Below are 25,052 nucleotides of genomic sequence, written 5' to 3' on the forward strand. Positions count from 1 at the left end.
TGACTTCAAGCTCTGCTACAAAGCCACAGTAATCAAGACAATTTGGTACTGGCACAAGAACAGACCCATAGACCAATGGAACAGACTAGAGAGCCCAAATATAAACCCAAGCATATATGGTCAATTAATATATGATAAAGGAGCCATGGACATACAATGGGGAAATGACAGCCTCTTCAACAACTGGTGTTGGCAAAACTGGACAGCTACATGCAAGAGAATGAAACTGGATTACTGTCTAACCCCATATACAAAAGTAAACTCAAAATGGATCAAAGATCTGAATCTAAGTCATGAAACCATGACTCTTAGAAGAAAACATAGGCAAAAATTTCTTGAATATAAACACGAGCAACTTTTTCCTGAATGCATCTCCTTGGGCAAGGGAAACAAAAGCAAAAATGAACAAATGGGACTACATCATGCTAAAAAGCTTCTGTACAGCAAAGGACACCATCAGCAGAACAAAAAGGCATCCTACAGTATGGGAGAATATATTTGCAAATGACATATCCAACAAGGGGTTAATATCCAAAATATCATATAAAGAACCCACATGCCTCAACACCCAAAAAGCAAATAACCCTATTAAAAAATGCGCAGAGGATATGAACAGACAGTTCTCCAAAGAAGAAATTCAGATGGCCAACAGGCACATGAAAAGATGTTCCACATCGCTAATTATCAGGGAAATGCAAATTAAAACCACAATGAGATATCACCTCACACCAGTTAGGATGGCCTACATCAAAAAGACAAACAACAACAAATGCTGGCAAGGATGTGGAGAAAAGGGATCCCTCCTACACTGCTTGTGGGAATGTAAACTAGTTTAACCATTGTGGAAAGCAATATGGAGGTGCCTCAAAAAACTAAAAATAGAAATACCATCTGACCTACGAATTCCACTCCTAGGAATTCACCCAAAGAAAACTTCTCAGATTCAAAAAGACATATGCACCCCTATGTTTATCACAGCACTATTTACAATAGCCAAGATATGGAAGCAGCGTAAGTATCCATCAGTAGATGAATGGATAAATAAGGGGTGGTACATATACACAATGGAATATTATTCAGCCATAAGAAAGAAACAAATCCTACCATTTGCAACAACATGGATGGAGCTAGAGGGTATTATGCTCAGTGAAATAAGCCAGGTAGAGAAAGACAAATACTAAATGATTTCCCTCATTTGTGGAGTATAACAACAAAGCAAAATTGAAGGAACAAAATAGCAGCAGACTCACAGACTTCAAGAAGGGGTGGTTACCAAAGGGGTGGGTGGGTGGGGAGGGAGGGAGAAGGGGATTGTGGGGTATCATGATTAGTGCACATGGTGCGTGTGGTGTCACGGGGAAGACAGTGTGGGTCAGAGAAGACAAATAGGGACTCTGTGGCATCTTACTACACTGACGGACAGTGACTGCAATGGGGTATGGGGGAGACTCGATAATAAGGGTGAATGTAATGACCACATTGTTTTTCTTGTGAAACCCTCATATGAGTGTATATCAATGATACCTTAATAATAAAAAATGTGTAACCCTCAAATTGTTAACAGGTACATGTGCAGACCCCTTGACCAGCAGTCTCACTTCCAGAAATCTGTCCTGCAGAAAGATGAGTACATGCAAAATAGAAGCATCTAAGCATTTTTGTATGGAATTGTAATCATGTTGTCCTTCTCTTCAAACAGAACCCGGTTGCCGCTTAGATGGTTGTTGTAAAGGGTATCCCCGCATTAAACAGAGAATGGACCTGAAACCTCAAAGGGTCTTCCCTTCTATGCTTTCCATTTGCAGATGCTTCTGGCGTCTTTCTGCCTTTTCTACCTCATTACTTTCTCCTTCCCTGGGGACAAGCCATAGCTCCGTGACAGTAAGGTGGAGTTTCACATGCTTTCCAAGGTGTCTGAGGCCACCACCTCTGGCTGTGCTAGGAACAAGGGTAGGGAATCCACGTGTACCCAACACAGACTTTGCCCACGGAACACTAGTGTACCCACCCCAAGCTCATTCTTTCTGCAGTTACCATGTTTGCACTGTGGCCAGAGCGTCCACACTATGAGCAGCAGCAGGCGTGGTGCCACCAGTGACGGCACCAGGCCCCACAGCGGTGCTGGAGCGCAGCCCCAAGTCTGCAGTACTGCCCGCGGGAGGAGGGCCACGGGTCCCCGTGGGTGTCCTAGCGCGGCCGTGGTGGGGCTGCGGCCACGGGCTGGACTCGAGGCCCTCCACAGGGCAGCGCGGGTGTGGCGACGGCGGGGAGAAGAGACAGCGCAGGCCTGTGCGGAGGCGGCCCCGGGTCAGAGGCGGGCAGGCGGGTGCAGGCGGGGTCGGGCGAGGGCGCGGCTGCGGTGGGGCCGGCGACGCCGGGAGGACGTCCCTCCCCCAGCGCAGCCGGAACCGCTCCGCGTTGCCAGCCGTGGGGACAGCAGGGGGGCCAAGGAACCGGGGACGGTGGCCCCGGACCCCGGGTCTAAGAGTCATCAATCACAGGATGCCCATTACTTTATGTACCACTAAGAAAGAAAAAGTACCCAAGATGGGAAATCTAATAGGAGATACCCGTGTAGAGTGGGGACACCAACCAAACGGTGCCCTTCCACAGAACAGGACAGCAAGAAATGTGCAGGGTTCAATGATGGTATGGGGTAAAGAAGGGAGAAAAACTGTCCTAATCATCTGCACTGAGCCCTCTTCAAGCAAAAAGTATTTGAAGGTCTCAGGTTGGTAGCACCCCGTGGGTCCTGACAGAAGCAAGCACAGATCCTCTCTGGAAACCTCAACATCTCTTCTCGCCATTGTGACCAAAAAACGAACCGAGTATTAATGAGCTAATACTAATACTTTGAAGAATTAAATAAATAGTAATAACAATTATTATACATATATTTATTGAATACTTTCTACATGTTTTAGATCCTGGAGATACAACTTTTTACAAATGAAACAAAATCCCTGCCCTCGGGTAGCTTACATTCTAGGGGATTCTAGCACCATTACTATAAATTGGTTCTTGCTCGGTAGCAGAATTTCCCAAACTCATAAACACCCAGAGAAGGTTCAAAGTATGGTAATTGCTTATTTCCATACATACTGAACAAGTGTAAATCCACTGCACACTTGAGTGAAACAATAATAATAATAATCTGATAACCATTTATTTGCCTGCAAGCCAGGCTGGGAAGGTGGGTATTTGGGAGAGGTGGAGGCACCTGAAGGCGGGGAACTTGTCTTATCAGCCACGTCTAGCCCACCTCCACTGTCAGGGGCACAGCATCCAGAAGCCCTTCCCTGCTCCCAAGCCCCTCTTCCTGGTCCAGTGCTCTTACATCACAATCCACTTTGGACTGAAGCAAAGCAGGGATAGCTTTCAGATTGCAAGTGGGAAGCGGGGTGTGTGGCAGTTAGGAGCTGAGGTCCCAAAAGCAGACCCTCCTGGGTGGGGATTCCTTCCCTGCAATTTAGCAGCGCTGGGCAAGCCCAGGCAACCTGCAGTCCTGGGCAACTTACTGGAACTCTAGGTCTCTGCTTCCTCATCTGTGAAATGGGAATGACAGTAGCTCCCACCTCATTGTGTGTCATGGGATTAGGTGAAAGAATGCATGTTAGGTGCACCGTGCTTGGATAGCGCAAGTGTCCAGTAAGGGACAGCTGCTATGGAGGCTGTTGTTATGATCACCCCTCACCCACCCTGGGATGTGTGTCTCAGGGATGCTCCTGACATGGTCTTTGGGACCTCCCACAGCTAGAGAGGATGGAACTGCGGAGGCTGCCAGAAGTTCTGACACTTTTTAGTGCCACCTTCTGGTAAAAAAAAATAGTTAACACTTTGGGCCCTCAAAGGAGATGCCAAATTTGGAGGTTTGCCTGTCCTGTCTGCTCTCTGTGAGGGCGTCAGCAGCTTATCTGCTCACCCCTTTCCGCCTCCCTCCATCACTTCCCTCGCGCCCCCAGAAGGTACCCGGTTCTGCTGAACCCCCATTCCTCATGCAGACTGGGTAGAGCCCCCCATTAACCAGAGTGAGACAGGTAGGTGGGAGTGATGAGTGCCCCTGGGGAGCAGTGATTCTCTTCCTCAGAGAATCCAACTCACCAACTTCTCCCAATTCAGAAAGCTCTGAAATTTAGATTTGCTTCTCTATTTTGACTTTTAATGTGACTTCATTAAAAGAAGCCAGTTTGGGGCCAGGAAAACATGGCAAACTGTCCCATTCATGCTGACATATTACCCAGACACCTCTGACCTAGAATTGTTTGAAAATGCCACATCTCGATTCTTTCCCTGTCAAACAAAGCCAACTTACTAATAATCTTTCATACATTCTTTTTTAGAGCCATTTTAGGTTCACAGCAAAATTGAGCAAAGGTACAGAGAGTTCCCATACACCGCCAGCCCCTGCGCACATGGCCTCTCCAAGGATCAACATCTCACCTAATAGTTTTTTTTAAAGATCATCTCCAATAAAAAAAACTTTCTAAATGAACTGAATTTTTTTTCATGAACCTCGTGATAAAACCATAATTCAACAAAGCTTTAATTTTGCCTCCTTGGCTCCAAATTCCACTTTACCTCCAAGGAAATCAAACTCTTTATACCTATAACAATGTTTCTGGGGGGTGTCATTTTGCAAATGAGTTGTGCACATCTCTCTCCTGTAATAGAAAACGCTTCCCCTTCCTTCTGCCTCTCCCGGCTCGGCATCCATCAAATTCCATCCGGGTCCCTTTGCTGCCTCAGAGTTCTTTTCTTCCAGCTTCTTTGGGGGTGATTATCAGAATGACTAGATTTGGCACTTCATCCCCAGTAGGCTGCTACTCAAAAGGCTGCCCACACATATTGTTCATGTGAAACAACCAAATGCTTTATATTTAGTCTATTTATTCACTTTCATTCTCAACTTCCCAGTACTTCTCAAAGTGTAGGTTTTTAATTTCCCAATGATTGCCCTACCGTCTGTTTCTTTCAAATCCCCAGCACCATGCTGGGCATGCCGTACACCCTGCAGTTACAGCGCAGTTGCTTTAAATTGCCTTACACAGTCAGAGAAGAACCCAGAGGCCTTCCAGATTGAAGAACAAGGGGCAGGAAAGCCCAGGCTGACGTAATAGGAAAGCCTGTTTTACATCCCTTCCCTGAAGGAGGGCGATTTGCTTCCCTCACTCCCATGGCAGGGCTGAGCATTACTGGTCTGCACCCTTGGGTGTGGGGTTACTGGTGTCCTATAACTTCGGGTGTGATTTAACATGTTTAATTAAACCACACCTGACTCCTGATCATACACTGTCTTAAAGTTTTTTTAAAGCCAAACTTTACTTCCTATGTAGACTATGTAGGCTCCTGGAGGGGAGATGCCATCATCCTCTTATTCTTCATTGTTGAGGTGTAATTTGAATACAGTAAAATCCACCAATTTTACATGTACAGTTTGGTAAGTTTGAACGAATGGATTGAGTCATGTAACTAATACCACAATGATACAGAACATTTCATTTCCATCATCCTCAAAAGCCTCTTTATGCTTCTTTGTGATTCCCTCTCCCCACCCTTAGCCCGTGGCAACCACTGAGCTGCTTTTTAGCACAATAGTTTTACTTTTTCTAGAATTTTATTAAGTGGAATCACACAGTATATATGTGGATAAGTCTTAATGTGGCCATTTTTTAAAATTCTTTGGTAATATAGGAGCAATCTAGGCGTAGTCTAGGAGAAAGACTGCTGGGTTGTATGGTAAGTGCATGTTTACTTAAGAAGAAAAAGAAACCCTCTGGCAAACAACTTTCTAAAATGATTGTCAATTATACAGTCCTGCCAGCAACAGATAAGAGTTCTAGTTGTTCAATATTCTCACCAACACTTGGTTATTACTAGTCTTTCAGTTTCAGCTATTGCAGTTTATTAATTCATTACAGTTTTAATTTGCATTTCCCTTACTAATGACATTAGCATCTTTTCATGTGTTTATTGTTTGTATAATTTCTTTTGTGAAGTGTCTACTCAAATCTTTTGTCCATTTTTGGGGACGTTATCGGTTTTAAGAGCTCTTTACATATTCTGGATACAAGTCCTTGTTTGCTATTGCTTTGTGAATACTGACTCCCATTCTGTGGGCTGCCTTTTCATTTTCCTAACAGCTTCCTTTGAAGAGCAAAAGTTTAACTTGATGACATCCAACATAGTCATTTTTCTCTTTTACACTTTATGCTTTATGTGACCTATTTATGAAATCTTTGCTTAACTCTGCTGTTTCTTATGGCAATTTTATATTTTAGCTCTTACATATAAGTTTATTATTCACTTCAGGTTGTTTGTATATTTTATCGGTAAAATTTGAGGTTCATTGTATTCCATACGGATACCCTGTTGTTCCAGCACCTTTTGTTCAAGGTACTACCCTTTCCTCACTGAATTACATCAGTAGCTTGTCAAAAGCCAGTTGATTACACATCTGTGTATTTCTGAATTTGCTCTTCTATTCTACTCATTTCCATGTCTATCTTCATGCCAGTACCACCCTGTCTTGATTACTGCCACTTCGTGATAAATCTTGAAATCAAATAGTGTTAAGTCTTCCAACTTTGTTCTTTTTTCCTCCTGAAAATGTTCTCTTTTAGGCCCACTGGATTTCCGTGTAAGTTTTTTTATCAGTTTACTGATTTTTACATCAACAACAAGGAAAGCCAGCTGACATGCTACAACAAGGATGAAACTTGAGGACATTCTGTTAAGTAAAATAAGCCAAACACCAAAGGACTAATAGCGTATGATTCCATTATTATATGAGGGACCTCATACAAGTAGTTAAATTCATAGAAACAAACAGGAATGGTGGTTGTCAGGAGCTGGGAGAGTGGATATGGAGAGTTGTTTAATGTATCAAAGTTTGTTTAGGAAGATTAAAAAGTCCCTGAGATGGGTGATGGTGATGGTTGCACAACATGAATGTTCTTAATGTCACTGAACTGTGCCACTTAAAAATGGTTAAGATGGTAAATTTTGTTATTTATATACTTTTTTTAAAAAAAAGCTTGCTGGAAATGTGCGGCAATGCATTGGCTCTGTTGTTCAGTCTAGAGAGAATTGGTACCTTAAAAATATTGAGTCTTCTGTTTGTGAGCATCTTTTCATTTATTTAAATCTTTCTCTCACCTAGATTTGTAGTTTTCAGTGTACACGTCTTACAACTATTTTGTTAAATTTATCTGTATTTTATACTTTTTGATGCTCTTTCCAATTTTTCATTACTAGCAGGTAAAAATTATAATAGATTTTTTGTTTATTGATGATGTATTGTGTGACCTTGCTAAACTTACTAATTCTAGTAGTTTTTGTAAATTCCTTAGGTTTTTCTACACAAATGATGTCATCTGTGAATGGAGACAGTATTACTTCATCCTTTCCAATCTGTGTATTTTATTTTTTAATGCATTATTGCACCAACTAGGACCTCAGTACAATTTGAATACAGGTGGCATAAGCAGACATCTTTGCCTTGCTCTGTATCACAGGAAGAAATTAATCTTTCACCATTAAGTACAATGTTAGTTCCAGATTTTTAACATCCCTTACCATGTTTAGGTTTCCTTCCATTTCTAGTTTGCTGAAAGTGTTATTTTCAAAACCATGAATAGGTATTGAATTTGACCATATGCTCCTTCCACATGTATGGAAGAGCATATGATTTTTCTTCTTTAGTCTGCTATTATGGTGAATTACACTGAGTTTCAATGTTATACCAACCTTAAATTCACAGAATAAAACTCACTTGGTCTTAAAAATTTTTTAATGGATTGGATTCATTTGTTTGCAGAAATTTGCTAAATATTTGTTAAGATGTGCATGTTCATGAGATACACTGATGTTTACTTATAAGGTCTTTGGTTTTGGTATCAGGAAAATGATGCTATTATTCATCCTCAGATGTTTGGTAAAATTTACTAGTGAAGCTATATGGAGCTGGAATTTTATTAGTGGGAAAGATTTTCACTGAGAATTCAATATGGATATAGTGAATAGATACAAGGACTATTTCAAGTTTTCCATTTCTTCTTGAGTAAGCTCAGGTTATTTGTGTATTTCAAAGAATTTATCCATTTCATCTAAGTTGTTTAATTATTGGCATATTATTCATAGTATCATTTTTTAATTCAAAATATCAACTTTTTATCATTCTAAAGTCTGTAGAATCTATAGCAACATCTCCATGTTCATTCTTGGTACCAGTAATTTGTTTTTCCCCCCTCCTGGTGGAGTCGGTTAGATCCATCTTCCGAAAAGCTTCTTTTTATCATCATTTTTAAAGAATCTGTTTCTGATTTTCTTTTTTTCTCTATTGCTTTTCAGTTTTTTGTTTCATTAATTTTTGTTTATTGTTTCCTTCATTCTGCTCAATTTGATCTTTTGCTAGTATGTTAGGTGGAAGCTTAGATCATTAATGTGAACCTTTTCTAAAATAATTAATACTATCAGTTTCTTTCTAAGCACTGCTTTAGCTGCATCCCACAAATCTGGGTGTTGTATTGTCATTTTGATTCAATACAAAATATTTCCTGATCTTTCTTATGTTTTTTACCCATGAGTTATTTAGAATTAGGCAGTTTAATTTCTAAATACTCGAGTATTTTTCAGAAACTGTTATTGATTTGTCAGAGTATATATGTACTTCATATGGTTTCAATCCTCTCAAATGTATTGAGAGTAGTTTTACGGCCCAGAACATGATCTATCTTGATATCACAGGTACATTTGAAAAGGATGTATTCTGCTGGTTTTTGGGTGGAGTGTTCTATAAATATGTAGGTCAAAATGGTTAATAGTGTTTTTCAAGCTATCTCATTACTGATTTGCTGTCTACTTGTGCTATGACTGAGTGAAGAGTTGAAATTTCCACCTGTAAATGAATTTGCCTATTTTTCCCTTTAGTCCTTGTCAATCTTTGTTTCGTGTATTTTGAACCTCTTTTATTAGATGCATACTTAGGATCGTTGCATCTGATGAATTCTTTGACATTTTGAAATGTTCTTTATCTGATAATACTCATTGTTCTGAAGTCTACTTTGTTTGATACTAACATAGCTTCTTCCTTTTAGTTAATGTTCGCATGATACATTTTGCCATTTTTTTATTTTTAACCTATTGGTATCCTTATATCTAAAGTGGGTTCCTTATAGACAACATATGGCTAGGTCTTGCCTTTTTATCCAATTTGACAGTTTGTCTTTTTATTTATTTGTTACTAACATTTTCTATTTATTGTTTAGTAAAACGTGCATAGTACAGCCCTTTATCCCAATCCAAGTACTCATTAAAAGATTACGATAAACCCTGGATGGCACAGACATGATTTGTTCAGCATGATTAAACATTTAAAAACAGCAATTGAGATTTAATATATCACATGAACCATTTTGCTTTTAAGAAAGTAATCACTAGACACAGTAACAAACACATATGACTTTTCAATTAGAAATATTATGCTAAAACTAAACCTACTATTGCAACAAAAAAAATTTAACCCACTAACTGTAAACTCTCTTCATTTCTCCTTAAAGTTGCTGTTTTGTGTCTTAAGCTGAGCTGGTCAAATTTTAGCACATATTCATTTGGAGTGACAGACTTTCATTCAGAGTGATAGATCTCCAAGGTTCCTTTGAAAATTAAGAACTTTGTAATTTCATAAATACTATCACATGACATACCACAAAGACCCTGAAAGTAACCATGGAATAGCTGAACTTAATAGCTTACTTTGGAAAATCTCTGCAAGTTGTTTAAAATATAACTTGTTGACTTTGGGATGGTTTTTGGATAGATACATGATAAAATCTTTTACGACATACAGTTCCAATGTTAACTTTTTCCATATGGAAAGCAAAAACAAATTATTTTGCTTAAAACAACATTAAATGACTCTAAACCAAAATGAACTCTTAATGATATTTAAAAGCCAAAGTGATTAAAATGTGAAACTTTCTCATTTTTCCAAATTATTGAAAAATGATGATAGTCAGTTCAGGCGAATGTTTACAGGCCAAGTAATGAATAAGAGTGTGCTCGATAAGAAGGCCACATGTAGAAGCTTTAAGAATTAAATAGAATGATATAAATTACTTATTAGGCTGATAGGAATCCTTTAGATGCAGTAACACACTGTCTTTTTCAGGAATGCGGAGAATTTTAGAAGTAAAAACTGAAGACTAAATACTTCACTAATAACTTTTATTACTAATTAGATGATCCATATAGAAAAAGGTTAATATTCTATATGTAATGTCAATTAAGCATATGTGACCGAAGTGAAGAACCAAGAATAACAGTTTCCAGAATAAGATTTTCAGACCTCTAGCTAACACCAAACATTCTGTTTCTATGTCACAGCCACATCTTCAACCAAAGCCAATCCTCAATTATTTGTGAGACGTAGATTCAGTGAGTACATCAGTATCTATGCTAGATACCAGCTTTCTAGCAGCTTGGGGAACAGACTACTAGGACGTATGAGCAAGCCTTCAAAATTCAGGGGGCAAGGGCAGAAAAAGGAATGTTTATAGGGATTTAGCTACATTTTATGCCATTCTACCCTTACTGCTTTAAATAGCTATAGAGTTGGGAAGGCTTCTAGTAGGCCCACAGCAAGAGAAAAAAACCTTAAATCTGTAGTGTTCATTTATCCAGGATTTGACTTACCTGTGTTAAGATACCCTTCAATTAGCACAAGTAATTAACAGTATGTTATATTATTTCAAGAAGTTGAGCACAAAGCCAAGATGCACAGGAGGAATCCAAGCAGTCAAGAGTGGATTATATGATGAAATGAAGCCCTTACAATGTTTATGGCCTAGAATGTAACCATAATAAAGGGGGAGAAAATGCCCTAAGAGCATCACACAATTCTATCAGAGACTCTATTAAACAGTACAAAGATATAGAGAAGTTTACTTGATAGAATTTTTCAGATTGGTACTGTGAAAAGTTAGACTGATCTAGGATGAAAAATCCTTACATTGATACAAAATAACTTCTAGCTACCACAGGTCATCTGTAATCACTTTCTAACAAAAAATTCTATAGTCACAAAAGTCATGCAGACTTTTTAAAAAATGCCATTTCTATTAATTTTCTTTCAAACTGGGCAAAACAATGCAGACTTCTACTTTTTGTACATTTCAAAATTTTTACTTATATTAATGCTCCTCTCCACCCAGATTCATCCCATTACCAAACAAGAATGAGATAAGAGGGAAGAAAAAGATCTGATTGCTTCTCATTTTCCCTTTCCCTCATTGTAAATTAAGAATTCATTCAATATTCAAGGTCAGAAGGATAACAAAAGACTCAGATTTTTGTATTAAAAGGAAAAAAAAGAGCAAATAAGCATTCAAATGTCAGTAACCCAAAAGGCCCCCAATACAACTTTAAGATAGTTTCATTTAACAGGGAAGTAAATGTTAGAACAGAAAAGCAGCTCCTGAGAGGCACCCATTCAAAAAATAAATTATAACTTAAATTATTTCTGCATAGATGATATTTGGCAAAGGCAGAAAGAATTAACCTTTTCCCTCCTTTCATGAACCTTGTAAGGCTAGTGCACAGTGGCTTACAAATGTCACATATGGACTATAAATCATCTACCATATTGAAATCATGTTTAAAGTTTTCTTAATATTAGACATTTTTATGGGAATAAAAAACACTAAATAATTATTTCATTTTGTCTCTCCTCCTTTTCTAGTCACAAGCCAGCTAGAGTGGATGACAGATTTCAGTTATAACTCATAAAATATTCCAAAGGCTGCCACAGTCCCAAGAACTAGAGAAAACTGCCACCCACAAATAAACTACCAAGGCAATTGTCAATAGTGTGGTTCTAATTTTCTTTCATGCACTCTCAGATAACCCCAAGTGACTTTTTAAATACCTTGTGAAAAAAGCAATCTTAAAACCTACAAAACTATTTAAAATAGTTAAATACAGAGATCTCAGGTTTTCTTCAATCAGGCCAGAAATCACAAAAATTACCACAGTTACCCATCGAATGAGTGGAATGTTTACATTTAGGATAACCAAAAAAGCCCATGTAACTTTTTAAAATACAATCATTTAATCAAATATGCCATAAAAAGGAATGGTGGTAACACAGGAAGCAAAAACAAGCTTGCAAGTGAAATTTTAGAAGCTCGTGGAAACTATGCCATCCCATATCACAGAAGCAAAAAGGAAAGTTCTAATCTGGTTAAGAGTACTTGGGTCATCTTCGTTCATTTGGTGGTTCAAGGTTTTAACTATTGTCACTTCCTGTATCACAAAGTCCACAGGAGGATCAGGTCCATTATGAGGACTTGCTGGCTTTCCAGTTAGGTTGGATCCTCTTAGATTAGGTTGTCTCAGTAGAAACAAGATCACTGCAATAACCATCCAGGCCATTAATTAAGATCATGGTAACACTGATGCCATTATCACCGGAGGGTCCTGCTAATTCCTGCAGACATTCTGTCTGTGCAGCAGGACTGGGACTGCCTCAATAGACTCATCAGCCTTCTCATCGCACATTCATGAGAGCGAACATTCACAGGGATCAAATCCACCTCCTGCCATGATTTCCCAGCTGGATTTATCTTGACTGTTTAAATCCACCCAGGCAACAACCGAGGGGGCAAGGATAATGGGGGCCAGGACCAAGGCTTGGCAGAAAAACTGCCTGGAGCTTCCAGAACGGCAAGGCTGCTCTGAGACCCAACCGCCGGCTTCGGCCCCTCCTGTTTTGATTCAACTCTTAACAGTTTCTTTTGAGTGTTTAGAACATTTACATTTACTGTTTATTAAGGCCAGTATGGATGGGTTTAAATATGCCCTCTGGCTATTTGTTTTCCATTTGTCCTACCCATTCTTTTCCTTTTTCCTGTCTTCGTTTTTTTATCACATTTCCTCTCTACTATGACTCATCAGCTATACCTATTTTATTTAGTTAGTTGCTTCTCTGGGGTTTATCATGTATTTTTAACTTACCAGACTATATTCAAGCAATACACATTACATGTATACTGTGCAACCCTTACAATGTATTTTCAATTCTCCCTTCCACGTTTGTGCTGCTGCTGTCTATAAGAGAGCTGTGTTTGACTCAAGCGATGATCGGTATTCCAGTACAGCAATCCGCACACACAGGGCCCACTCTATCCGACAAAGCGAGAAATGGACTATGTCCCATGCTAACAATGCTGTTACTTGGGGGAGATGCCAACTGCATAGTCTCCAATTACTCGGGCATCACCAATCAGCCCCAGACCTGGAGCAGGCTACTCCAAGGTTGTACCAGCACTGGCTCATTATTTGCTGCATCATGATGGTGTCTAGGAGTGGGTCAGGAATTTTCAGGGCAAAGTGGGAGAGAGGGGAGGTGGGGCTTGGGACAGAAGTTACTTACCAAGCAGTTTAGAAGTATTCAGTATTTTTACACTCGTCAGCCATGCAGGTGTGTACAAGCTGTGCATATGCCCTGGAAATAGGTAATGTGAAACGCCTCCTATACACACTTCCTTATGGAGCCTTCAGTGATGTATAGTGTGTTTGCTGATAAAGCATAAGAGAATTGTATTTAGGTTGGACCATAAGCAAAGCCAGACATAGAAGGCAGAGCAGAAAAAATAACAAGTGGGTTATTACAAATCATAGTAACAGTATATCTACTACTTGCCATCTCTCAGACACTATGTGAGACAAGCCCCTCATTACCTCTAAGCTTCACCACCACTGCCCGTTGAGGGTGTACTGTTATTCCCAGTCTACAGATGAGGAATAGAAGGCATGGAAAAACTAAGACTATGCCCAGGGTCACATGGCAAAAAGGCAGATCTGTATTATCTGACTCATCCCACTGTCCTCTTTGATCAAGGCTATTCCTTCCAGTACATAAAGGATTTATTACTTAAAAATGTTTGTCAGCAATACCAATAAAGCCCAGGCTCATGCCTCATCTCTCTGTACTCCTGAAAGCTCCCTTAATTACCCTTCTCATTCTGAAGAGGAATCATGGCTTGCAGCTGGGGGAACAGGGGTTACCAAAGCTCCACAATTTTAGGAAATCAGCCTCATGAACATTGTACGCAAGCATCCCAACCCCAAATCCCATAACTGGGGCCACAAGGCAGGACTCCCGGAGCCTGCAGCCTTTCTCAATTTAACATTGTCCAGATGGCGTGGGTAGCAACTCTTCAAAATCCAAGTGCCTCCTGCTTTGTATTATTCTATTTTAAGCCAACATTCTTCCTCTTAGGTGGCCCTACTTACTTTTTTTGAATGGGAAAGTGACAGTTTGCTCAGTAAAGATGAATCCAGCTTGTAACCCCTTAAGTCTGAAAAATCATAATTTTTCTTTCCTGAAAAGGAGTACTAGAAATTACCAGTCCCAAACCAAATATCCAAAAGCTGCAAGGTCTTTTTGTTACACCAAACTCCCAAATTTATGACCAGAGTAGGAATGAGTCAATAAAACAAGTGTGGGTTAAAAGAGCGTTAGTTTAATAATACAATTGCCAGTTAGTTCAATTACAGCAACTCAAAAGCAAGCTATAGCCTCCTAAGAATATGCAAATAACAATCAATGGATTTACTTTTTTATACTTGGAATGCAACAAAGCTTTACACCAGAACTCTTGGACCATTATGAACTCACTAGACATGAAAAGAAAACATCCTCAGAAGACAGGTAGAGACCCTATGCACATTTTTATTAATATTTCTGTATGACAGAAGTGATTAGAAAAAATTTTTTCCAATGCCAAATTATTTTCTCAAATTCACCACCGGACAACTACTTTTCACTGAAAGATTTGAGACTGTCCAATCAGCTTACTCAAGAGGCAAAGAGTTGGAGATCACTGATCTAATTTAAAATTCTGAGTGATGAGTTCAGTTCCTCATTGAATGTGATCAGTGCCCTGGGCGCTCTGCTCAGCAGCTGCCTTGACAATATGTAAATTAAAGTGACCATGATCAGTCTAAACATTTGAGACACTTCCTTAATTTCTGCTCACAAATACCTCCTCAGCATAAGCACTATTTTCCTATGACAGATTGGAATCACACCCACATTCTCTTCCTCAAGATGAGCAGAAGAGATGCAGTCGACAAGATAAAGCAGGTTCTGAGTTTTTCCTCAGCTGATTCCAACTTCCTTATGCTGTTGAAATTCCTCCAAGAATCTGGCATTTAATTGTCAATTAATCTTAATTTTAGAAGGTGAGGTTTTGCTTTATGTCTTCATATGACATCTTGCTACATAGAGTTCATCAGTGCAATGAAGTTTGGTATGTAACTAAATGTTATCAAGATACAATGCAAGTTCATTTGTGGATCAGTTTAACAAAATGGCTAGTAGATAGTAAATGTTCAATTTTTTTTTTATAAAGAAATTTAGTTCAGAGATAGATAGGGAGACTGCTACAAATTAGCAGACACTACCATGATGTGAATCCATTAAAAAGTGTTCACAGTTAATACATATTTATATAGTGGTTAAGAGCAGGAACTCTAGGTTCCAATCTTATACTGTCTGTATGATGTTGGGAAAATAACTAAGCATCTCTATGCCTAAATTTCCTCATCTGTAAACATTATCATCTACATCATTCAAGAGTTATACTAAATAAGCACTTTGGGGATTCAAAGATAATCATCATGTATTTGATTTCAAAAAATCTTACAAACCTAGTTGGGGATAGGAGCAGTACAAAGGTAACTAACTATAAGGAGAAAAAACTCGAAGTGTGGATCCTAGAGCAAGACTGCCTGGACTGGAATCCTCACCCCACCACTTTCTTTCAGCATCAGGAGCAAGTTGAGTTCACTGAGCCTGAGATTCCTCATTCCTAAAATGGTGATGACAATAGTATTTAAATTTCAGAGTGTTTTATGAGAATTAAGTAAGTTTAATATGAAGAGCTCATCAAAACCATAACATGGTATCACTTCACACCCATTAGAATGGCTATTATTAAAAAACAAAAAATCACCAGAAATAACAAGTGGTGCTTAGCATGTGGCAAAACTGGATCCCTGGTACATTGCTGACAGAGAATGTAAAATGTACAGGTTTGTGAAAACAGTATGGTACTTTCTTGAAAATTAAACAGAGTTTACCTTATGACCCAGCACTTTCAATTCTAGGTATACACTCAAAAGAACTGGAAGCTGGGACTCAAACAGATATCTGTATACCCATGTTCACAGCAGCATGACGTCAACACTTGAACAATGTGGGGTTAGGGGTGCTGACTCCTGTACAGTCAAAAATAACCATGTGCAATTTTGATTCCCCAAAAACTTAACTATTAATTGCCTACTGTTGACCAGAAGCCTTTACCAATAACATAAACAATCACTTAACATATTTTATATATGTATTATATACTATATTCTTACAAAAAAGCTAGAGAAAATAAAACTTTTTCAATGTTTCAAATCTCAAAAAAATTCTCCAATATATTTAATGAAAATTAAATTGGTAAATAACTGTAAGTGGACCCATGCAGCTCAAATCCACGCTGTTCAAGAGTCAACTGTATGTATAATAGCCAGAAGTTGGAAACAACCCAAATGTCCACCAACAGATGAATTGATGGACAAAATACAGTATATACATATAATGGAATACTATTCAGCTTTAAAAAGGAATGAAATTCTGATACATGCTACAATATGAACCTTGAAAACACTATGCTAAGTGAAATATGCCAGGCACAAAAAAATAAATATTGTATAATTCCACTTATATGAGGTAACCTAGAGCAGCCAAACTCAAGAGACAGAAAGCAGAATGGGGGCTACCAGGGAGCAGGATAAATGGGCAGTTGCTATTGGGCACAGAGTTTCAGTTTGGGTGAAAACACCCTGCAGATGGATGGTGGTGATAGCTCCACAACACTGTGAATGTACTTATTACCACTGAACTGTACACTTAAAATGACTAAAATGGTAAATTTCATTACATGTATTTTACAATTAAAAAAGCTCAGAGTCTGCCACATAGTACATATTCAGCAAACTTTCCTTATGCTTTTAAAAGAGTTCAGCAGAGAAAATTACTTACACCAGTAGGTCAGAAATGTAGGTGATAAGGTGTCATATAAGCTAGGACTTAAAGGATGGGTAAGATGGATGGCAGTTACAGTAATTATTAGTATCAGCACATTATGAATCAAAATTTAGGTATTAGTTATTGGGGGCTTAACAATGCTTTGGTCAAAATTTAAAGTAACAAATTGACAACTATTATGTGCTAGGCATAGAGGTTATATTAATAAAGATATAAACCCTGCCCTAAAGGAGCTCATAATCCAGTGGACTCCAAAACACTAATAGATAAGCACAGAAAATTAATACTTTCAAGGATCAAACAAATGTCTATCATGTTAATTCACATTTTATTTGATAGTTTGAAGTAGTTGATACTATAAAAATTTGGACTTTAAAGAACGCTGTTTTAGATCATCTCTTTTCCATGCTTACCCTACTTGTCCCCAATCCCATCACTCTTCTCCTTTCCACTTATTTCTCTTATATTAAAAAACCAAGTATGCCTTTCAGTTTTATTCTTTAGTTTCTTCTTGTTAGTAAACTCATTGAAATCATAATGGAAAACAAAATAAGAAATTAAGTTATACTGTATGAAACTGCTGATGATTCAAAAGGTTTTGACCTATAAAAGCAGTACTTGGTTTAACATTATGTTAACTCCAAAGTCCTTAAGATTTTTAAACCTGAATTTATATATTTAGAAATTAAGTATACTGGCAGTAACAGGACATCATATTGGCAAATGACTCTTTAATTTCCAATTTATAAACCTGAGAGCTGTTTTCCATACCTTAATCATAAAAGCCAATCTGATCTAAATCTAATCAATCTTTCTGTCATTGTCAGTTACTTTTCAAAATAATTAAGGTTTCACTTCTATTTGGAACCCATCTTGGAATCTTTAACCTGAGTTTCCAAGATTCAAAATAATGCTATTCAAAACATGAGATGCTTAACATTTACTGCCACAGTTCCACCTGAATGATCTATCACACAACAAAACAGCAGCAAAATGGAAGAGACTACTGACATATACACAGATCAAGGTGGAGTGGAAGAAGGCAGAGTACACATTGTAGTATTCCATTTTTATGCATTCTAGAAAAGATTAATCAACAGTAACAAAAAGCAGATCTGTGGCTACCTAGGGCTGGGGCAGAGAAATTGATTTGGAAAACAGGTATAAGGGAACATTGGGGGATGATGGAAAATGTTTTCTATATGATTGAAGTGATGGTTACATGGAAGAAGGGGACTAAGTTTGTCAAAAGTTAATGAGTGTATTTTATTTTGTGTAAACAGTACCTCAATAGTTAATTTATAAAAAACAAGACAGTATTGGAGCCAAGATGGCGGCGTGAGTAGAGCAGCAGAAATCTCCTCCCAAAACCATATATATTTTTGAAAATACAACAAATACAACTATTCTTAAAACAGAGACCAGAAGACACAGGACAACAGCCAGATTACATCCACACCTGTGAGAACCCAGCACCTCGCGAAGGGGGTAAGATACAAGCTGGGGCCCAGCAGGACCCGAATGCCCCTCACCCCAGCTCCCACCAGGAGGAGAGGAGTCAGAGAGGGAGGGAGAGGGAGCCCAGGACTGCTAAACACCCAGCCCCAGCCATCCGCACCAGAGCACAGACACACAGTGCATGGGGTGCTGCATACTAGGGAAACAGGACAGTAAGACCTATGAGCAGGTTCCCCGCAGTCGGTGCCCCTGGGACAAAGAAAAGCAAGTGCTTTTTGAAACTCTTAAAGGAATAGGACCCTCACAGCTGGACGGAAGTGTCCCGGGACACTTAGCCCAGCGGCAGGGAATCCCGGGGAACTCCGGGCGCCCTAACCCACTGGGCAGCAGCACAGCTCGGAGGCCCCTCATGGCGATAAACAGCCTCCCGCCTGTTTCCCCTCCGACACGGCTCCACCATATTGGAGCAGGAGCCTGAGGCAGGCCACGCCCACAGCAAGCGCAGAGCTTAACTCCACAGAGGCCGGGCAAGAATCAGAGGCCCCATCTGCGCCCAGCTGCCCAGCACAAGTCGCTAAAGGTCACTGTTCTCCCAGGAGAGGAAGGCCACAAACCAGCAAGAAGGGACGTTCTTACAGCCGACACACGCGTCAGCTCCGCACAGCTACCTCTATGTCCATGAAAAGGCAGAAGAATTTGATACAGACCAAAATCACAGTCAACCCCTGAGGAGATAGACCTAACCACTCTTCCTGAAAAAGAATTCAAAATAAAGGTCATAACCATGCTGATGGAGCTGCAGAGAAATATGCAAGAGCTAAGGGATGACGTCCGGAGGGAGATTACAGAAATGAAACAATCTCTGGAAGGATTTATAAGCAGAATGGATAAGATGCAAGAGGCCACTGATGGAATAGAAGCCAGAGAACAGGAACGCATAGAAGCTGACGCAGAGAGAGATAAAAGGATCTTAAGTAATGAACAATATAAAGAGAACTGTGTGACTAATCCAAAAGGAACAATATCCGGATTATAGGGGTACCAGAAGAAGAGAGAGAAAAAAGGGATAGAAAGTGTATTTGAAGAAATAATGGCTGAAAACTTCCCCAAACTGGGGGAGGAAATAATCGATCAGACCACAGAAGTACACACAACTCCCAACAGAAGGGACCCAAGGAGGACAACACCAAGACACATAATAATTAAAATGGCAAAGATCAAGGACAAGGACAGAGTATTAAAAGCAGCTAGAGAGAGGAAAAAGGTCACCTACAAAGGAAAACCCATCAGGCTATCATCAGACTTCTCAACAGAAACCTTACAGGCCAGAAAAGAATGGCATGATATATTTAATGCAATGAAACAGAAGGGCCTTGAACCAAGAATACTGTATCCAGCATGATTATCATTTAAATCTGAAGGAGGGATTAAACAATTCCCAGACAAGCAAGAGTTGAGGGAATTTGCCTCCCACAAACCACCTCTACCAGGTATTTTAGAGGGACTGCTCTAGGTGGGAGCACTCCTAAGACTAAATAGATGTCACCAGATAAAATAAAATCACAGCAAAGAATGGAGACCAACCAAATACTAACTAAAGGCAAAAAACAAAATCAATTACCCACAAAAGCAGTCAAAGGAAACACAAAAGAGCACAGAATAAAACACTCAACATAAAAAGAATGGAGGAGGAGAAATAAGCAGGGAGAGAAATAAAGAATCAACAGTGTTTAGAACAGCTCAAGAAGCAAGTTAAGTTACACAGTAAGATACTAAAGAAGCTAACCTTGAACTTTTGCTAACCACGAATCTAAAGCCTGCAATGGCAAAAAGTACGTATCTTTCAATAATCACCCTAAATGTAAATGGACTGAATGCACCAATCAAAAGACACAGAGTAACAGAATGGATTAAAAAGCAACACCCATCTATATGCTGCTTACAAGAAACCCACCTCAAACCCAAAGACATGCACAGACTAAAAGCCAAGGGAAGGAAAAAGATATTTCATGCAAACAACAGGGAGATAAAAGCAGGTGTTGCAGTACTAGTATCAGACAAAATAGACTTCAAAACAAAGAAAGTAACAAGAGATAAAGAAGGGCATTACATAATGATAAAGGGCTCTGTCCAACAAGAGGATATAACCATCATAAATATATATGCACCCAACACAGGAACACCAGCATATGTGAAACAAATACTAAAGGAGGAGACAGAATGCAATGCATTCATTTTAGGAGACTTCAACACACCACTCACTCCAAAAGACAGATCCACCAGACAGAAAATAAGTAAGGACACGGAGGCACTGAACAACACACTAGAACAGATGGACCTAATAGATATCTATAGAACTCTACATCCAAAAGCAACAGGATACACATTCTTCTCAAGTGCACATGGAACATTCTCCAGAATAGACCCACATACTAGGCCACAAAAAGAGCCTCAGTAAATTCAAAACGATTGAAATTCTACCAACCAACTTTTCAGATCACAAAGGTATAAAACTAGAAATAAATTCTACAAAGAAAACAAAAAGGCTCACAAACACATGGAAGCTTAACAACATGCTCTTAAATAATCAATGGACCAACGAACAAATTAAAAGAGATCAAGGAATATATGGAAACAAATGACAACAACACAAAGCCCCAACTTCAGTGGGACGCAGCAAAAGCAGTCTTAAGAGGAAAGTATATAGCAATCCAGGCATACTTAAAGAAGGAAGAACAATCCCAAATGAATAGTCTAACATCACAATTATCGAAATTGGAAAAAGAACAAATGAGGCCTAAAGACAGCAGAAGGAGGGACATAAAAAAGATCAGAGAAGAAATAAACAAAATTGAGAAGAATAAAACAACAGAAAAAATCAATGAAACCAAGAGCTGGTTCTTTGAGAAAATAAACAAAATAGATAAGCTTCTAGCCAGACTTATTAACAGAAAAAGAGAATCAACACACATCAGCAGAATCAGAAACGAGAAAGGAAAAATCACAAGACTCCACAGAAATACAAAGAATTAATAGAGACTACTACAAAAACCTATATGTTAACAAGCTGGAAAACCTAAAGAAATGGACAACTTCCTAGAAAAATACAACCGTCCAAAACTGACCAAGGAAGAAACACAAAATTTAAGCAAACCAGTTACGAGCAAAGAAATTGAAGTGGTAATCAAAAAAACTACCCTGAAACAAAAACCCCGGGCCAGATGGATTTACCTTGGAATTTTATCAGACATACAGTGAAGACATAATAACCATTCTCCTTAAAGTTTTCCAAAAAATAGAAGAGGAGGGAATACTCCCAAACTCATTCTATGAAGCCAACATCACCCTAATACCAAAACCAGGAAAAGACCCCACCAACAAAGAAAATTACAGACCAATATCCCTGATGAACGTAGATGCAAAAATACTCAACAAAATATTAGCAAACCAAATTCAAAAATATATCAAAAGGATCATACACCATGACCAAGTAGGACTCATCCCAGGGATGCAAGGATGGTACAACATTAGAAAATCCATCAACATCATCCACCACATAAACAATAAGGACAAAAACCACATGATCATCTCCAGAGATGCTGAAAAAGCATTCGACAAAATTCAACATCCATTCATGATAAAAACTCTTCAGCAAAATGGGTATAGAGGGCAAGTACCTCAACATAATAAAGGCAATATATGATAAACCCACAGCTAACATCATACTGAACAGCGAGAAGCTGAAAGCTTTTCCTCTGAGATCGGGAACAAGACAGGGATGCCCACTCTCCCCACTGTTATTTAATATAGTACTGGAGGTCCTAGCCATGGCAATTAGACAAAACAAATACAAGGAATCCAGATTGGTATAGAAGTTAAACTGTCACTATTTGCAGATGACATGATATTGTACATAAAAAACCATAAAGACTCCACTCCAAAACTACTAGAACTGATATCAGAATACAGCAAAGCTGCAGGATACAAAATTAACACACAGAAATCTGTAGCTTTCCTGAACACTAACAATTAACCAATAAAAAGAGAAATCAGGAAAACAATTCCATTCACAATTGCATCAAAAAGAATAAAATACCTAGGAATAAACCTAACCAAAGAAGTGACAGACCTATATCCTGAAAACTGTAAGACACTCTTAAGAGAAATTAAAGGGGACACTAACAAATGGAAACTCATCCCATGCTCTTGGCTAGGAAGAATTAGTATTATCAAAATGGACATCCTGCCCAAAGCAATCTACAGATTTGATGCAATCCCTATCAAATTACCAACAACATTCTTCAACAAACCGGAACAAATAGTTCTAAAATTCATATGGAAACACCAAAGACCCCGAATAGCCAAAGCAATCCTGAGAAGGAAGAATAAAGTGGGGGCGATCTCACTTCCCAACTTCAAGCTCTCCTACAAAGCCATAGTAATCAAGACAATTTGGTACCGGCACAAGAACAGAGAGCCACAGACCAGTGGAACAGAATAGAGACTCCAGACATTAACCAAACATATATGGTCAATTAATATACGATAAAGGAGCCATGGACATACAATGGGGAAATGACAGATGGTGCTGGCAAAACTGGACAGCTACATGTAAGAGAATGAAACTGGATCACTGTCTAACCCGATACACAAAAGTAAATTTGAAATGGATCAAAGACCTGAATGTAAATCATGAAACCATAAAACTCTTAGAGAAAAACATAGGCAAAAATCTCTTGGCCATAAACATGAGCGACTTCTTCATGAACATATCTCCCCGGGCAAGGAAAACAAAAGCAAAAATGAACAAGTGGGACTATATCAAGCTGAAAAGCTTCTGTACAGCAAAGGACACCATCAATAGAACAAAAAGGTACCCTACAGTATGCAAGAGTATATTCGTAAATGACAGATCCGATAAAGGCTTGACATCTAAAATATATAAACAGCTCATGCACCTCAACAAACAAAAAGCAAATAATCCAATTAAAAAATAGTCAGAGGAGCTGAGCAGACAGTTCTCCAAAGAAGAAATTCAGATAGCCAACAGACACATGAAAAGATGCTCCACATTGCTAGTTATCAGAGAAACGCCAATTAAAATCACAATGAGATATCACCTCACACCAGTAAGGATGGCTACCATCCAAAAGACAAACAACAACAAATGTTGGTGAGGTTGTGGAGAAAGGGGAACCCTCCTACACTGCTGGTGGGAATGTAAATTAGTTCAACCATTGTGGAAAGCAGTATGCAAGTTCCTCAAAAAGCTCAAAATAGACATACCATTTGACCCAGGAATTCCACTCCTCCGAATTTACCCTAAGAATGCAGCAACCCAGTTCGAAAAGACAGAGGCACCCCTATGTTTATTGCAGCACTATTTACAATAGACAAGAAATGGAAGCAACCTAAGTGTCCATCAGTAGATGAATGGATAAAGATGTGGTACATATACACAATGGAATATTATTCAGCCATAAGAAGAAAACAAATCCTACCATTTGCAACAACATGGATGGAGCTAGAGGGTATTATGCTCAGTGAAATAAGCCAAGCGGAGAAAGACAAATACCAAATGATTTCACTCATATGTGGAGTATAAGAACAAAGAAAAACTGAAGGAACAAAACAGCAGCAGAATCAAAGAACCCAAGAATGGACTAACAGTTACCAAAGGGAAAGGGACTGGGGAGAATGGGAGGGAAGGGAGGGATAAGGGTGGGGAAGAAGAAAGGGGGTATTATGATTAGCATGTATAATGTGAGGGGGGGAATGGGGAAGGCTGTGCAATACAGAGAAGACAAGTAGTGATTCTACAACATCTTAGTACACTGATGAACAGTGACTGTAATGGGGTTTGTTGGGGAGAGCTGGTGAAGGGGGGACCCTAGTAAACATAATGTTCTTCATGTAATTATAGATTAATGATAAGAAAAAAATTAAAAAATTAAAAAAAAACAAGACAGTATTTTAAATTAGCAAGTGAAACATGAATACTCTATCTTTAAAAAATCAACGTATTATGGATAAAGCTAAAGATTCCTTGGACTACCCTCCTAATTCTGGTTTCCACCCCTTGTCTCTCCCATCTACACCTCCTCCCCCAAATAATCACTGTTATGCGTTTGGTATGGGTTCTTCTGAACCTTTAAAAATATATTCACATACATATATAGTCAGAGAAGATGTATAGTATTGTTTTGTTCATAACTTGTACATATCTTTCTATAACTTGCTATTTTCATGAAGCATTTTACTTCTGAGACCTATCCATGTTAATGAAGTTAATTTTTTAAATTCCAATATAGTAATCTATCATATGACTACACCATATTTTATTTAGCCAGACCATTTCCCTTCTAACATGTATTAAGGTTGTTTTTCCCTATTATAATTCACTAGTATAGTAGGGTAAGTAAGAGTTACCATCCACTGGGGCGCCCACAGGAATTGTAGATGGTGTTCCAAGGGACTTTAACCTTATCTGTAAGGT

The 25,052-nt window shown here is 38.8% G+C and overlaps 1 pseudogene; it reads right to left on the reverse strand.

Annotated features, from left to right (window-relative positions):
* Positions 1-3,978: 3,978 nt before the first annotated feature.
* LOC140846709 (small integral membrane protein 14 pseudogene) lies at positions 3,979-25,037 on the reverse strand (annotated as a pseudogene).
* Between the last annotated feature and the right edge of the window lie 15 nt (positions 25,038-25,052).

The sequence above is a fragment of the Manis javanica genome, chromosome 16 (assembly GCF_040802235.1).
Source record: "Manis javanica isolate MJ-LG chromosome 16, MJ_LKY, whole genome shotgun sequence".
In the NCBI taxonomy this organism is placed as follows: Eukaryota; Metazoa; Chordata; class Mammalia; order Pholidota; family Manidae; genus Manis; species Manis javanica.